This window comes from Larus michahellis, chromosome 21 (genome assembly GCF_964199755.1).
Source record: "Larus michahellis chromosome 21, bLarMic1.1, whole genome shotgun sequence".
Taxonomy (NCBI): domain Eukaryota; kingdom Metazoa; phylum Chordata; class Aves; order Charadriiformes; family Laridae; genus Larus; species Larus michahellis.
In genome coordinates, this window is record NC_133916.1 from 4712219 (window position 1) to 4726360 (window position 14142).

General features: G+C 65.6%; 1 protein-coding gene across 7 annotated transcripts in view; it reads right to left on the bottom strand.

Moving 5' to 3' along the window:
• Nucleotides 1-14142, bottom strand: part of PLEKHA6 (pleckstrin homology domain containing A6) — a 46516-nt gene that overhangs the window by 20467 nt on the left and 11907 nt on the right. For 4 of the 7 annotated variants that reach the window (XM_074564305.1, XM_074564301.1, XM_074564302.1 and 1 more), the window contains exon 1: nt 7899-7959. The exons of 2 other annotated variants lie outside the window; for them this stretch is intronic. The gene's annotated coding sequence lies outside the window, so the exon portion shown is untranslated. Of the gene's footprint in view, nt 1-7898; nt 7960-14045; nt 14120-14142 lie in introns of those variants that run through there. One more of the 7 variants, XM_074564307.1, reaches the window with a different exon arrangement.

Sequence of the window (14142 nt, forward strand, 5' to 3'; positions counted from 1 at the left end):
CATGACACCCCTCCTTCCCAAAGCCGCCGGACACGGGTGCCCCCAACCGCAGGCAAAGCCAACGGTGCCACCAGCCCAGCACGCTGCCGAACTTCTGCGTGTCAGCAGAACAGGGGAAGTTTGAGCAAGAAAACGCCGCTGCCAAGACCATCCCATCCACGCACGCTTCACCCCCAACCTGGGCTCCAGCCAGGCTCTGAAGATATTAACTGCTTTCTGCCCAAAAAAGCCTCGCTGAGAGCTGCTCCCCCTTGCAGGTCCCACCCTGCACCCTGCCACAGATCTGCCATCCTCCGCCAGCGCCCCCCCCTCACGTAGGGTCACCTTAAAAACCTGGGCAATGGGTGCGCACCCCATAATGAGGAGTGGGGAGCACTCGCTCCCCAAAACCCCCCAGCACCGGGCTTTTCTGGGCCACGACCGATAGGAGTTATCCGCAGGGAACAGCCTGCCCGGCCCACACTCTAACAGCAGCAAAGGGGGATTCTGTCACCCGGGGCTGGAGCTGCGCCCGGACCGTTTGCCCCCAGCAGGTGACTTTGGAGGGGGTCCCCAGCAGGTGCCCAGGCCCCCCCCCGTGATGCTGACACACAAGGAGGGTGCAAACTCCGAGCGAGCAGCACCCTGACCACCCAAGCCCTGGAAAGCGGGGGCTGCCCTGACCCACCAGCGTGCCCGAACCCCAGCTGGGGACATCCCCGTCCCCCCCAGCACCGCAGCAGGTTTCTCTTCCCGCAGGCTGGACTCTCCCCGCTGACCCCACCACCAAGCCCCTACACCCACCCTGCTTTGCAACCCCCATGGCTCCTCCTGGCACCCACCCCGGTGCCTCCCCCCCAAGAAAAAAAATTCTGTCCCCATCCCCAAATGTGGCAAGACCCCGAGAACAGCCACAAAACCTCCTTAACCACCCCCAGCAGCGGCTCCCTCGGCTGACCCCGCTCCAGAAACTCCCGAGTTCACATCGCCTCCCAGGCACTGCAATGCAGCAGCCACTGCCCGGGCTAAGGGTCCCCCGCCACCGCCTGCCCACGGCCCCCCGCCGGCGTCCTACCTCACCCTCCGGTCCGCCCGAAACTTCAGCATGATGCCGGGGGCCCTCCCAGCTCAACGCCGGCTCCCGGCTCCCACCATGGCAGCGGTGGGCACGGCCAGCCCCGTGCCGCCACGCTACGAGGCGGTGGCACGTGCCATGGGGACAGCGGGGCGCGCGGGCAGGGGGATGCCGGTGGCAGGAGAAGGGTCTCGCTGTCCTCTTCCAGATGTCCCAGTCCCCCGAACCCTGCGCCGGTGGCATTGGCGTCGCCGGTGGCGGTGGTGGCGGAGCTCCCCGTGGGCTCCGGTGCAGCCGGGGTTGGCGAGCCCCGGTGTGCGGCAGCCAGGCGACGACGGGGACAAACAGCTCCCGCTCGCGTCCCCGCGCAGAGGAGAGGCGAAGGGCAGCGCCGCACACGCCGCCTCCCCCAGCCCAGGTGCGGTGTCGGGGAGCGGCAGGCGAAGGGCGAGAGGGGAAGGATGGGGGGGCTGCCGGGCCCCCCACCCCGGCGAGGCAGCCGTGCAAGTAGGGGGGGGCTGCTGGCCGGGAAGCGGGGGGGTGTCGCGGAGAGGGAGGCAGCCGCGCCGAGATGAGCTCTGCCGCTGCCCTGGATTCACTGGCTGCATCCCTTCCCCCTGCTTTTGTCCCCAAACCGTCCCCGCTCCCCCCCACCCCCCCCCCCGTCCCCGGCACCGTCATCCCTTCCCCAGGTCACACCAGGAGAGAATCCCGGGGAGTGGGATGGGGACAAGCAGCGACCACCGAACAACCCAGCAGCTGCAGGAGGGGGGACAGGGCATCCAGCACCGGGGCTGCAGCACCCCCAAAAATCCGGGGAGCCTTTTGCACCCCATCAGGTTAAGAGTGGGGAGCCCTGGGAGCAGGATTTGGGGGTTGCTGGGCACGGCACTTTGGAAAGCGAACGCAAACACAGCCGGACTGTTATGATAATGCCTCGGGAGGGAGGGAAGGCAGCACTGACATTTCAAAGAAACCTTCCAAAGAAGGAAGCGGAGCACAGAAAGCCAGCTGGCCTCCATCACGCTGCGTCCCCGCTCCGCCGGCACCCCGGGACCACCTCGGGACGCCACCTCTCCCGGCCATTGCATCATTCAGCTGCTCCTCCCAAAACCCCAGTGCCCTGACGTTACAGCTATGCCAGTCGCTGAGCCTGGGATGAGCTGGGTCGGCACCAGCGCCTGGCTCAGGGATGCTCCCGCTTCTCCTTGGCTGGTCCCTGCCAGGAGGGTGGTGAGGAGAGCCAGGGATGGCAACCACAACCCCCCAGCATGGGCAGAGGACGTGCCAACGCAGCAGCATCACCCCTTCCAGACACCTAAATCCATCCCTTTAGGGCACCCTGGGCACGGAGGAGCTGAATGATGCCACTGCTGCTCTCCTCTGGCCACACTGCCGGCTACCAGCCACGGGGTGAGACACGCGTGCACGGAGAAACCTGCCCACCACAGCCCACACCGCTGGCAAACCCACCAGTGCTGGCTGTCCCCATGTCCCCGCGGCAGCGACTCACCTGCTCCTCAATCCCCGCCGCCCTCCACAGCGAAGCAGCCGGGGTCAAGGTCCCCCAACGGCCCGCGGGTGCGTGCCAGCCCTCCAAAGCCGATGCTCACCCAGTGGCACGGTGGCCACGGAGGCAGGGGAGCCACCGACTGAAGCTGTGGCCCCTTTTGGGGACAGCAGCCCCAGGGGATGGTGTGGCAGGAGCAGGAAAGGCGGCTCCTGGATGTGCCCAATGCTGCAGGTAGGAGCCACAGAGTCTGCCCGTGGCTGCGCTGGAAGCACCATCCCTCCCAATATGGGGGTGTCACCCCCCCATCACCCCAGTTCAGTAGCACCGGGGGGTTTCCAGGGCTCAGGGAGCCTTGCACCCGAGTTCAACCACGGCTTCTCCAGCACAGAGCTGGCGCCCTTCTCCCTGCACCAGCTGGGCTATTTCACAGTCATTAGTATCCCGGAGGTGGGCAGGAACGCGGCATCCTCCGCGGCCCACGGAGCGGACACGCTTCAGAGCTCCCAAGAGCAGCTCGGGGGCAGGGGGCTCCCCCCGACCTCCCAGGAGAACCGCGGGGGGAGAAGAGCCGGTGCTTTTCCTCGGGGTAAACATCAAAGAAAAAGCCCTCTGAACCTCCTCTTGCTTTTTCATAAAGGTAAGGAGCAAAAGAAGGGAATAAAAGCAATAACTGAAGAATGACTTTCCCTCAATGCTGCTTTTCTTCCCCAAAGCTGAAGTTTGTTGAGAGCAGGAGGAAAACCCTCCTGGCTCCCCCCCTGCCCTTCCACAACCCATGAAGGTCACAGATTTCCAGCTTTTGCAAACCACAAAACATGGCAAAACCCAAGGACCCCCACAGAAAGGTGGGTGCCACCCCCCACATCACCTCAGGACACAAGCAGGGTGCTACCAGCCATGCCAGAGCCACAGCAGGCAGGAGGGTGGGATGCTTTATAGCCGCTCCGGCTGCAGCTGAGGGTGTGAGAGAGTTAACGCCGCCCCAGCTGGGAAGAAGCAGGTGAAATGGTGACAGGAGGGAGCGATTTCCCGGCACCAGCCCACGCCAGGGCTTGGTGTACCCAGGGCGCCGAAGGGAGTGGGTGTGGGGAGCTGCGAGCCCCCAGCACCGCTTGCCGTGGGGCAAAGCATCAGTGGGTGATGCTAGCCGTGCTCTGCCGGACAGGATTCCCGTCCGGCTGCATCGGGACCCCTCCTTACCCTCTCCTTGTCGGATGTGGGGTGGGATGCACTAGAAGGGATGGAAAAAGCCTTCTGAGGGCTGCTGTGGGGCGCACAGTGGGGTCCTCTCCAACAGCAGACAGTAAGCCCAGCTCGTCTGGCTGGATGCAGCCCCCAAAACCCCCCGGCGTGCGGCAGACGTCAGCTAATGGGAACCATTCCCGCGCCGCGGCCCTCCCCAGGGCATCGGGGCTGCTGGCTGTTATATGGCGGCGGCGGGAGGAGGGGGGGGGCGCAGGCTCGACGCCCAGGCACCCGAGCCTGCCAAGCCCTAAATCCAGGGCAGAATGGCCGGGCAGGGGGGGCTACAGGGAGCCCCCACCACCCCGGCCCCACCGGCCCTGCCCTGACCGCAGCATCCAACCGCCTTGTCCTCCCACGTCCCAACCCAAATTTTTCAGCTCCGGCAGGCGCCTCGCCGCCCCCATCGCCCTGACCCTCGGGGGGCTCGGTTGGGATGGAGGGGCTGCCATGGCAGCTGCTGGGCTCTGCCACCCCGGGACAGCGGCAGCAGGAGGAGGAGGAGGAGGAGGAGGAGGAGGAGGAGGAAGAGGAAGGGGAGGCAAGCGGCCAAAGCTGCCTGCAACCCCCCTCCCAAGCGATAATGAAAACCCTTCGTCTGGAGGTTTTACCCGTGTTCTTGGGGCGAGCATCCAGGCAGCTCCCGAGCAAGGGGCTTGCGTGGCCACTGGCCAAACACGCCCTGCGCATTGGCTTCCTTCCTCTGTTTTTCTAGCCCTTTCTTCACCTCTCCCCCTCCTCCTGAGCCACATTCCCTCTCCTCCGACCAGAGCCCGTGAAAACCCTTCTCTCCCGGTTAACTGCAGCGCTCAGCACCCACGGGAAGGGATGCGGGGTCACCCTGACCCCCACGGCCCCCGCGCCGGGGCTGGCAGAGAAAAACCACCCTGGGATGAGCAAACTGCCGAGTCCTGTCTCGCAAGGGGCAGGAGCAAACCCATTATAATGCACTAATAAACCGGACCCTGCGCCCCCCCGGGGGCCGTCCCGCTCAGGGTGGGGGTGCAGGGGACTCGTCTCTGCCCCGCGGGGCTGGCGCAGCGCGTGCTTGAGATGCAATAGGGGGAAAAAAAATAAAAATGAAATAAAAAATAAATTAAATTAAATTCTGCAGGCGCAGCACGAGCGGGTCTGGCGGAGTCGCTAGAGCCAGGGGAACGAGCGCCAGCAGCTCAGCTGCTCCAGCGTCTCCGTGCGGGGCCGTCCCCAGCTCCGGCTCTCTGCCGAGCGAGGCCCTGGGCTGCTCCATCACTGCAGCTACTTCAGCCCCCGTTGGATGACTCAAGCAGGAAAAAATAAAAGCTATCCCTGCACGCTCCCCACGCCCTCGGCAGGGCTGAGCCGGCCATAGGGCATCCTCTGCCAGCTCCGGCCCCCGCCAAAAGCCCGGGCCGCAACCCGGTGGGAAAACGCTGCTCAGCATTTCCAAATTGCCCTGGACTTGGAAGAGTTACGTGCCAGCCCTGGGAGAGGGCAGCGAAAGTTGAAAAGGTTGCAGGGGAAGAGGAGAGAGAGGCAAAGGCGGGATGGAGAGGTGCAAGAAACCCCCCATCCCCTCCCCGTGCCTGGCCAGGCACCGCCACGGGCTCGTCAGAGCTGACCAGCAGCCCTGGAAATCCCAGCGCCTGCCGGATTTGCGGCAAGATCAGCCTTTGGGAAGAAGGCGGCTTGTGGGCACTTGAAAACCAGCCCTCGGTGCGGAGCCGCAGGCTGAGGTTTCCCTCCGGCCCGTCCCCGCGGTGCTGCCGGCTGCCCGGCTCCCGCTGCTCCCAGCACGGCAGGGACCGGCAGCCGCTTCTCCTCCATAACCTCATCCCCGTCCTAATCCCGGCCCCGCCATCCAGCTGAGCAAGCGTTTCCGGCACCGCGTCCATCAGGGCTGGGGGCCAGGAGGCAGCGCAGCCCCCCCCTCGCCCCCCCTGTGCTAAGGCATCCCGGCTCCAGCGCAGGCACAGCCTCCTCCTGCGCCCGGCTTGGTGCCGGCACAGCCCAGCGGTCCCCTTCCAGTGCCACCGCTTCTGGGATGGGGATGGGGGTGGGGGGCAAAGGCAAAGGTTAATTTTGCCTCCTGCCCTCGCCTGTGCTGGCTGCTGCTGGGAAGCAGCCCCAGGAGGGAGGGTGCGGGTCCGAGCACCCATCCCCTCTGCCGCCTCACCCCTGTGACAAACCGCACACGTCACCCGCCACCGCGGTGCCAGGCGGGGAGCACCCGGGCTCAGCACCCATCGCCGAGAGCCTCCCCGGAGCAAAGCAGCCTCTGGCCGGAGAGCTTTGCCCCACGCGCCTCGGGAGGGTTTTGGCGTGAGAGGCTGCAGGCTGCGAGCACCGCGGCCAGGCCAGGCTTTACCACCCGCTCCTGCGAGGACACGCTGGCCATCAGCCCCGAGAGTCCCCTCGGGAGCCCTGCCGGGAGGGAGGGACGGCAGAAAAGCCTGAGCTGGATGGGGCTGGGAAGCAGCAGGGCTGCTGCACCGGGGCAAAGTCCTCAGCAAGGGCAGATGGCGGCTTGGCTTTTCGCCGCGCACCCACAACCCGCCTGCAACGTCACCGTCGCCACGCCGCCGGGCTGGCACAGGGGCTGGTGGCCCCAAGCAGGGACATCCCGGCTGGCCATGGCTGGCCGTGGTCTGTGGGGATGGAGAGCAGGAGAAGCCCCCACCGCCCTCGGCACCGGGATGGCCGGGAGCAGGGGGAAGTCAGGGGATTTCCAGAGAACAAAGCGGCTGCTGGCAGCCAGCATCGCCGGCGGCGGGGAGGGCGAGTCTCCTTCTCCCGCTCCAGCTGGGGTCGGGAAAAAGCACAAAAAGCACCGGGAGTTTGTGTTTTATCTCCCTGGCAACCCCGGCTCCATCCCAGGCATGGCCCACGGGGGTGGCCCGGCCAAAACGCGCTGCTGCAGGAGACGGAGAGTTCAGGGCAGGCGCAGCAGCATCCCATATGCTTGGGGTGACATCTGGGGAGTGTCACAGCGGTGTGACAGGGTGGGTGAGGACCTGGGTCAGAGAAGGTCACGGTCCATGCCCTGCAATGGCTGAGTGCATGGCCCTGCTTTAACCATGTCACTCCATCGTCCCTTCTTGGGGACAAAACCCAAACCCCATGTGCACGGGATTACAGGCTCCCCGAGCCACTGTGCCCCCACGGCAGCCATCAGCTCTCCTGCGGCATCACCGGCCAAGCATCCTTCCCCAGTTGTGGGGTGGCCCAGGAGCTGGGAACAAACCCCCAAGGGACCAGTGGGGATGAAATCAGCCATGGACAAACAGAAACACACACTGTGGAGCCCGGAGGCGAGGAGGCAGGGCGGGATGCTGCCAGCACGCTGAGCTGGACCATGGCAGACACCGAGAGGCATGGGGCACCGGCACGGGCGAGTGGACACGAGACATCCAGAGTGTTTAACGGATCAGGGTGCCATCCTTCAGCCTCTCCCCCCGCGCTCTGCAGCCTCCCACAAATCTGGAACCACTGTGGGGCCGGGGACCTTCCGCCTCCCTCGGCCCGGCACGGGGGGCGCAGGGGGCCAGGGTCATGGCTCCTGGCTTGGCACTGCCACCAAAACCCAGCTGGGGGGGACAGAGGTGCCTGGGCAGCTGTGACACCTCGGCCAACGGTGACCCACCGATGCGGCCTCCAAGTCACAAGCCGGACCCAGACCTGGAGGGTTTAAACCTTTCACTAAGCTCCTTAAGAAACCGTGTCCAGCGGGCAGAAATGCCTGTCCGAAACAATCGCCGCGACGAGGCATCGAAACAAACCCATCCCCGACCCCTCCCCGGCCAGGTCGGGTCAGGAGCGGGGATTACGACAGCGGGGCTGGGGAAATCCTGCTGGGACAAATCCTCAGCACCTGCTTAACCCATCGCCCACGATAATCACCCCAGCGCACGGGCTCTGTGGGGCACCCCCCCCGCCGCCATCGGCGCCCGTCACCGTGACAGCCGCCCTCGGGTCCCCGGCTGCTCTTGTCTGAGAGCAGCCGGGGACCCGAGGGCGGCCGGCACAGTGATGGGCGCAGACAATGGCCCACGTGTGCCATGGCCGGGCTCCGTGCCGACGCTGCACGCACGTACACACGCACGCACTCACCGGTGCCACCGCGCGTCCCTCTCCGTCCGACACTGCTTGCCAAGCCGGTGGCTCTCCCGCAGCCAGGGTAGATGGTTTCCTTCCAAGCCCATGGAGACCGTCATTGGTATCAATCATTAACAGCCACCGCAGCTGCCGGCCGCCTTAACCCCCTCGGCACCGTGCCGTGGCGGGACCGGCACGGGAAAGCATCCTTTGCCGTTAAAGCCCCTTTAACGGCACGGCGGTGCGGCAGGCCACCGCAGCCCAACCCGCCGGGGATGCAAAAGGGTTTCCAAGGGGCTCCGCACCCCGCCATAGACCCATGGCTGTTCCCACAGCGTCATGTCTATGCTCCTCAAACCGCTCCGTCGGCAGCGCGGGCGCCGGGAGCTGCCCCGCATGTCCCCGTGCAGCCCCAAGGGCCGTATCCTGCCTCTGCATCCAGCCGAGCCATAAGGAGCTCAGCCATGGGGAAGCCCCAATCTCCCCCATTCTTGGGGGCAGCCGGCAGTGGCCATCCCTGGGTGCTGAGCCCCACAGCCCTCTGCCCCCCAAGGAGCGGGGCTGCTCCCCCCCAGCTGCCCACGGAGGCACGTCCATCCCCTCCTTGCTGCGGGCGCCAGGGCAGGATGGGATCTCTCAGCTGAGGGGTCCCGGAGCTCTCCCTTCACACAGCTTTTCCAAGGAACATCAATGGCTGTAACTTTATCGCAGCGTGTTTACAACCCAGCCCTGGCTCTTGGCTCCCTCGGCCGTGCCGGGGGCCGGCTCAGCTCCCGATGCTGCCGGCGCACGGTGCCGCCAGCACCCTGACGCCAGGGTCTCCCGCACACTGCGGTACCCACGGGGCTCTCCGGCTCACCGCCACGAGCATCCCCACGGAGAGGGGGCACCCGCACCCGGAGCTGTAGGAGGAGCACAAGGGCCGTTCCTATGTCTGAGGTCTGGGAAGCGGATGGACAGATGTCCCCATCACTGCCCCCCCGGCCACCACTGGCTGTGTTACCCAACGTGCGAAGGGGTTGAATGATTAACCTCCGGCCGTGCCATCGCCGGGAGCTGGTAGAGCCTTGCTCTGCCCATGCGCAGCCCTGGGGCATGACAGCACCTGGGGAGCAAACCCCCGATCCCACGCCCATCCGGTATCACCAGCCCCTGCTGCCCCCGGAGCATCCCGCACCCGGCCCCAGAGCCGGGACACGTCCCCCTTGGCCAGCCCGGGGCAGCCCCCGCGTCTCCGTGCCAATGCAGAGGGGCACAGAGGGGGCTCCGTCCCTGTCCCTGTCCCCGTCCCAGCTCCCACGGGCTCCCGTGGGTCTGGAGGTACTCACAGCCCACGAGACCCCTCCGGCACCGCAACCCGGCTCCGGCTTCCGCACACCGACCCGCAGCGAATTTCGGCTTCTCCAGCCCCAGCCGCGGCCCCGGGGGTGTGCGGACTGCGAGCGCTCATAAATAGCCTTGGACAAACATCTGCACGGCACCACCCCGCGCAGGCTGGAAAGCGGAGGGCTGCTGTGGGGATGGTTTTAATCATGATATAAGACCATCAAATGGCTAAAAAAAACACAGACGGGAGCGAGCTGTAAATACGCGCAGACGCAGCGGCTGATAAGAGCCGGCGGCGGCAGGGCTGGGCTCGGCTCCCCGTGCCCGCGATGTGCGCGGCCCCTCTGCGTACGGGCACGGCTTTTGAATTTCCCATTCCCCGCACCCACGCGGGACACGGAGCCGAGCTGGGAGCACTCGGAGGGCGCAGGGCTCAGGGATGCCCTGGTGCTCCTGGCACAGCTCTTGGGGGTCCGCAGAGGTGGGCGCTGCTATTCCCACTTACCTCCGAACCTCCCCCCAGCCCGGGACAGGGAGTGGGGTGAGTCCCAGGCCGGGTTCAATCAGCTGCGGCAGGTTGTGCCGATCCCTGCAGAGGCTTTTGATTGTTTTTGTCTAAATTACCGATTTTCCGCTGTCGGATTTCCCATGGGCTCCTCTCACTTGAGTGCTTTAGCAATCGGGTGCGCTCATACGGATGAAAAATAAAGTCGTAAACGCAGCACCCCGGGGCGCAGGGGGCACGACACGGCCCGTTACACCGCTAACACTGACGCTGCCAGCCTGCGTGGCCCCGCTGTCACCGCGGGGCCGTGGCAGAGCGCTGCCGGCACGCTTCCCACGGGCGTTGGGGTTCGGGGAGGCTCTGGGTTAGGGGGGTTTGCGGCAGCTCTGGCTCTGCCCCAGCTCACGAGCTTTGCCGCGCCGCTGCCAGCCCTCCAAGTGACTCATCGGCTGCTCTGCGCCCCGACCTCCCGCAGTCAAGCCCCGACGCATTCGGCACATTCCTGGCATAGCCGGCTGTGCCGAGCCGTGCCGGCGCGGAGCCCCACACCTGCCGGAGCGGCGAGGCTGGGTGGAGGCCAGAAGCACGCTCGGGTCTCTGCAAAGAGGCTCCTGCATCCTTGGGCTTCGTCGTGGTCTGATGGCCACGATGGCCCAGCGTGGCCACGTGTGCCCGTGGGGATTTACCCTGGGGCAGGAGCATCTCAGTGCTGCCGTGCCATGGTTGTCATCGCGGGCAGCCTGTCATCCTCCCCAGCAGCGCGACCGCCGTCCCAGTTGCCTTCTTCGTGCAATGCCACCCTTCCCTCTACGTCGGCAGGGGTGTGATGGCGGTGTATGGGGAAACTCTCCATTTTTAGATCTGATCCTGTACCTTCGCCGGCCTCAGAACAGCTTGTAACTGAGCTGTGACGCAACAGCGCACGCGTCTCGGTTGTGCAAGTGTGTGTTGCACCAAAACAGCTCCCAAGGACGCGGGGCGAGCACTGACGAGGCTCCCCGACCCCGCAGCCGCCTGCAGCGTGTCCCACAGCCCTGGGGAGCAGCCCGCGATCCCGGTGTGGGTGCCAGCGGGTGCAATGTGCGGAGCAGCCGAAAGCACTCCCGAGTGCCTGGGAAGAGCCACCGTGGTGGGTACCCGCCGTGGGCAGGAGCTGAGCCCAGCACCTGCAGCACGGTGCTGCCTCCGATTCCTCCTGGCCCCGGCACCGACAGCCCCCAGCCCCAGAGCCGCCCGGGGAACGCGGCCGCACCACCGGCCTCCACGTACAAACACAGCGGGAACCAAAGGTCCCCCAAACCGGGAGGTTTGTTCTTAAGCAAACAGACCAAACCAAAGACGACAGGCCCCTCCAGACCCCAGGCACAGGCTTGGGATCCGCTGCCTTTGCCGAGCTGGTCTCCACCTCCGGCAGAGATGCTATCCGGGTGCAGGGGAACCACAGCTGACCCCCCCGAGCCCTGTGCCAGGCTGACACAGCCAGAACGGGTCTGCGGAGGCAGAGATAAACCTCTTTTGGGGCTCTCTGCGCCAAATCCCACCAGTCCCATAAACTGCAGCTGACCGAGGCACCGGGTGCCGCTGCCGAGCTCGGAGCGGCTCTGCCCCAGGCCGTGGGCACTGCTCCCCAGGGATCTCCTGTCTCCAGCACAGCCGTCCTGGGGCACAGCCTCGGGCAGGCAGGTGAGGCTGGATGCTGTCCGGTTCCTATCAACACCCACCGAGAGCTCGGCTATCTGCAGGTGCTTGCCGTATCAAGCCATTAGCCTCCTCCACCAGCCATTAAATGCTGAGCCCAGCCATTGGCACCAGCGCCAGGACGGGCGCAGCGATTCCTCTGCTTGCCCTCGGATGGGACGGCCACGGTTTTATTGCTGTCTCCAGCCCACCACACCCTGGTGTGGCAGGGCCATGGCCGGGGCAGTCAGGCACAGCTTCCCAATGAATCACGGATGGTTCCCACCTTCCCGACCGCATCCTAATTAACGCAAAAAGCTGAGAGCAGCCCTGGGGGGCAGCTGGAGAGGGAAAAACAAGGAATTTGCTGGGGGAAAAGCAGAAAACCCTCCACACCCATCAGACCAGACCCTCAGAGTCTCCCAGGGTGGTGCAAAGCCAGCGCGGGGACAGGCCACGTCTCTGTGCCACCAAACAGCCCTCGCCTTGTTCCTCATCCCCCTCCCCGCAGCCACCTCCGCAAGGGTGCAAACGCCGCAGGCCAGTTCAGTGGCACGGCGCCGGCTCCGCAGAACGAGCTCTTCCCCTGAATGAAGTTTAGTCACCGTGGGATGTTTCCAATTGGAAATCAGGACAGTTCCAGGCTGAACGCGAGCCAGCCTTCCACTTCCCAGAAATCCCATTTGCAAGCGAGATCTGTTGCCAGTTCCCCCCTTCTCCCCCAGCATCACGTAAATAAACGCCGCCCCAGCCCTCCCTCCGTCCTGGCAGGGAGATGCAGCCTCCGGTCCCAGCCCCGCGTCCTCCGCCGTGCCCGGGGAGGGAAGCCGGCGGGACGGGAGTCGCTGAGCCGGGCTGGCGACGCCTTTGCCACCGCCGGCGCATCCCGGATAAACCCTTCGCCGACACACCAGCCCGCAGCATCCCCCCGAGGATGCTCGCAGGCAGCCGGGGCCGGGGAGTTGCACCAGGGTTAGTCGAGGGGAGCAAGCGCAGTGGCTGCCCTCCCCAAGGAACTGGTTTTCTCGGTGCCGGGAAGAGCCCGAGGCTTGTGCCGAGTTTCCAGAGGGCAGAGATGGGCCGATGCACAAGAAGAGCAGTCGGGCGCCGGAGAGGTGGGAGATGCCTTCGCTGGGTGCCTCCGGCGGGGTGGCTCCTGCTTCCCTGCGGGGTTGGGCCAGGGGAAGATGCTCCGCACGCATGGAGACCAGTGCCCCCAGCCCCATCTGGCCCAGAAGTCACTGGGAATTGAGGGAATGGACAAGAGAAAGTGATCACAACCCTCAACTCCTTAGGAAAGCAGTAAGTGGAAAAAAGCCACTTGACTTGACTTGCCCCGATGCGTTCTCCCTCCCCATACGTCCCCCTGCCCCAGCAGGATGGAGCAGTCACTGCGCAGGGACCGCAGAGGTGATGTCCCAGCTACGCCGGGCATCGCCAGAAGCTGCTAAAGGTCCCTCCTTGTCACAAAATTAATTAGTGGCCCTGCGGTGCTGGGATGGAGTGAAGGACGTGCTGCCGGGAGGAGGGAACGCTTTGCTCCAGATCGGAGCCACCCTTGGAGCAATAGGGGAGGACGGAGCAGGATGGTGCCAGGATCAGGCTCAGCTACAAACCCACCACCCTGCCAGCGATGGAGAGCAGTGGGGGGATCCCTCCCGTCTCCCGGGCACCCCCATGGATGGCCGGGAGCATCTGAATGGAAACCACAGCCATCCCGTGCTGCAGACCGGGGGAGACCCACAACAGCCACACGCTGCTGCCGGCTGCCAACCAGGGGCTGCGGCACCCGCCAGTGCCCGGCGCCGGAGCATCCTCCGGCACTTGCAGGGTGTCACCATCCCTCCCGGCTGCCCTGTGAGATGGCAGCGGCTGGGCTGGAGGGTGTCGGGAGGAAGGGGCTTTTGCAGGCTCTGGGAAAACACCGGGAGGCACGGCAGGTACAGCAGAGGGTTGCTTTAAAAAAGCCTTTCATGAAACGGAACAAAGCTGGGGACGCAGCCGGGTCTCTCCCCCAGGACATGAGGTGATTTTAAGCAGCGCTTCCAGGAGATCGCAGCGTTATTCCCCAGCCAGCTCAGCACAGGGCAGGGACGGCAGCTCCCCCAGGCTTCAGAGCCAGCCCCATGGCACAGGGCAGGGGCACAACCGCTCCCGGCCAGGAGCCGCCGGGTGGGCAGGAGGATCCCGCCCCGCATCCCGGCTGGAAGCGTGGAGCTGTGTAATAGGGTGCTTGGGTGCCTCTGCCCCACTCCCAGCTCTGCCAGCCTTATCGTGCTGCCACACCTTCCATTTAGCTCCTTGCAAAGGAGTTTAACCCCTGGCAGAGCGCAGCCGGGCTTTCCCGCGTGCCGTGCCATGCCATGCCCGGTGGGACGTGCTGCCCGTCCATGGGCACGGTGCAAACGCTGACATCCAGGACGGCGTCCCCAAGCCCCTCTCCCCGTGAGCCCTGGCCCCATGAGTGGCTCTGTGGCCGTCCTCCAGCAAAGCCCGGCTCTCTGGCTGCCCCCAGCGCAGCGCAAACCCCTCCAGCACCTGCATCCCCTTTGCTCCAGCCCTGGGGGCTCTTCCTCCATCCCCCTGCTCCCCTCCTTACCCCCAGCCATGGGCCAGGCGGCGAGGACATAGCACCCACCGTCGGCTCAGCCTACCTGTTCTCCGGGCGCTGCTGGGGCCATGGTGCCGGCCGCGGGGCGGGCGGTGGGCTCGGTGCCCCGGCGGGGAGCTGGTGGGGAAGGGGGAGAAGCG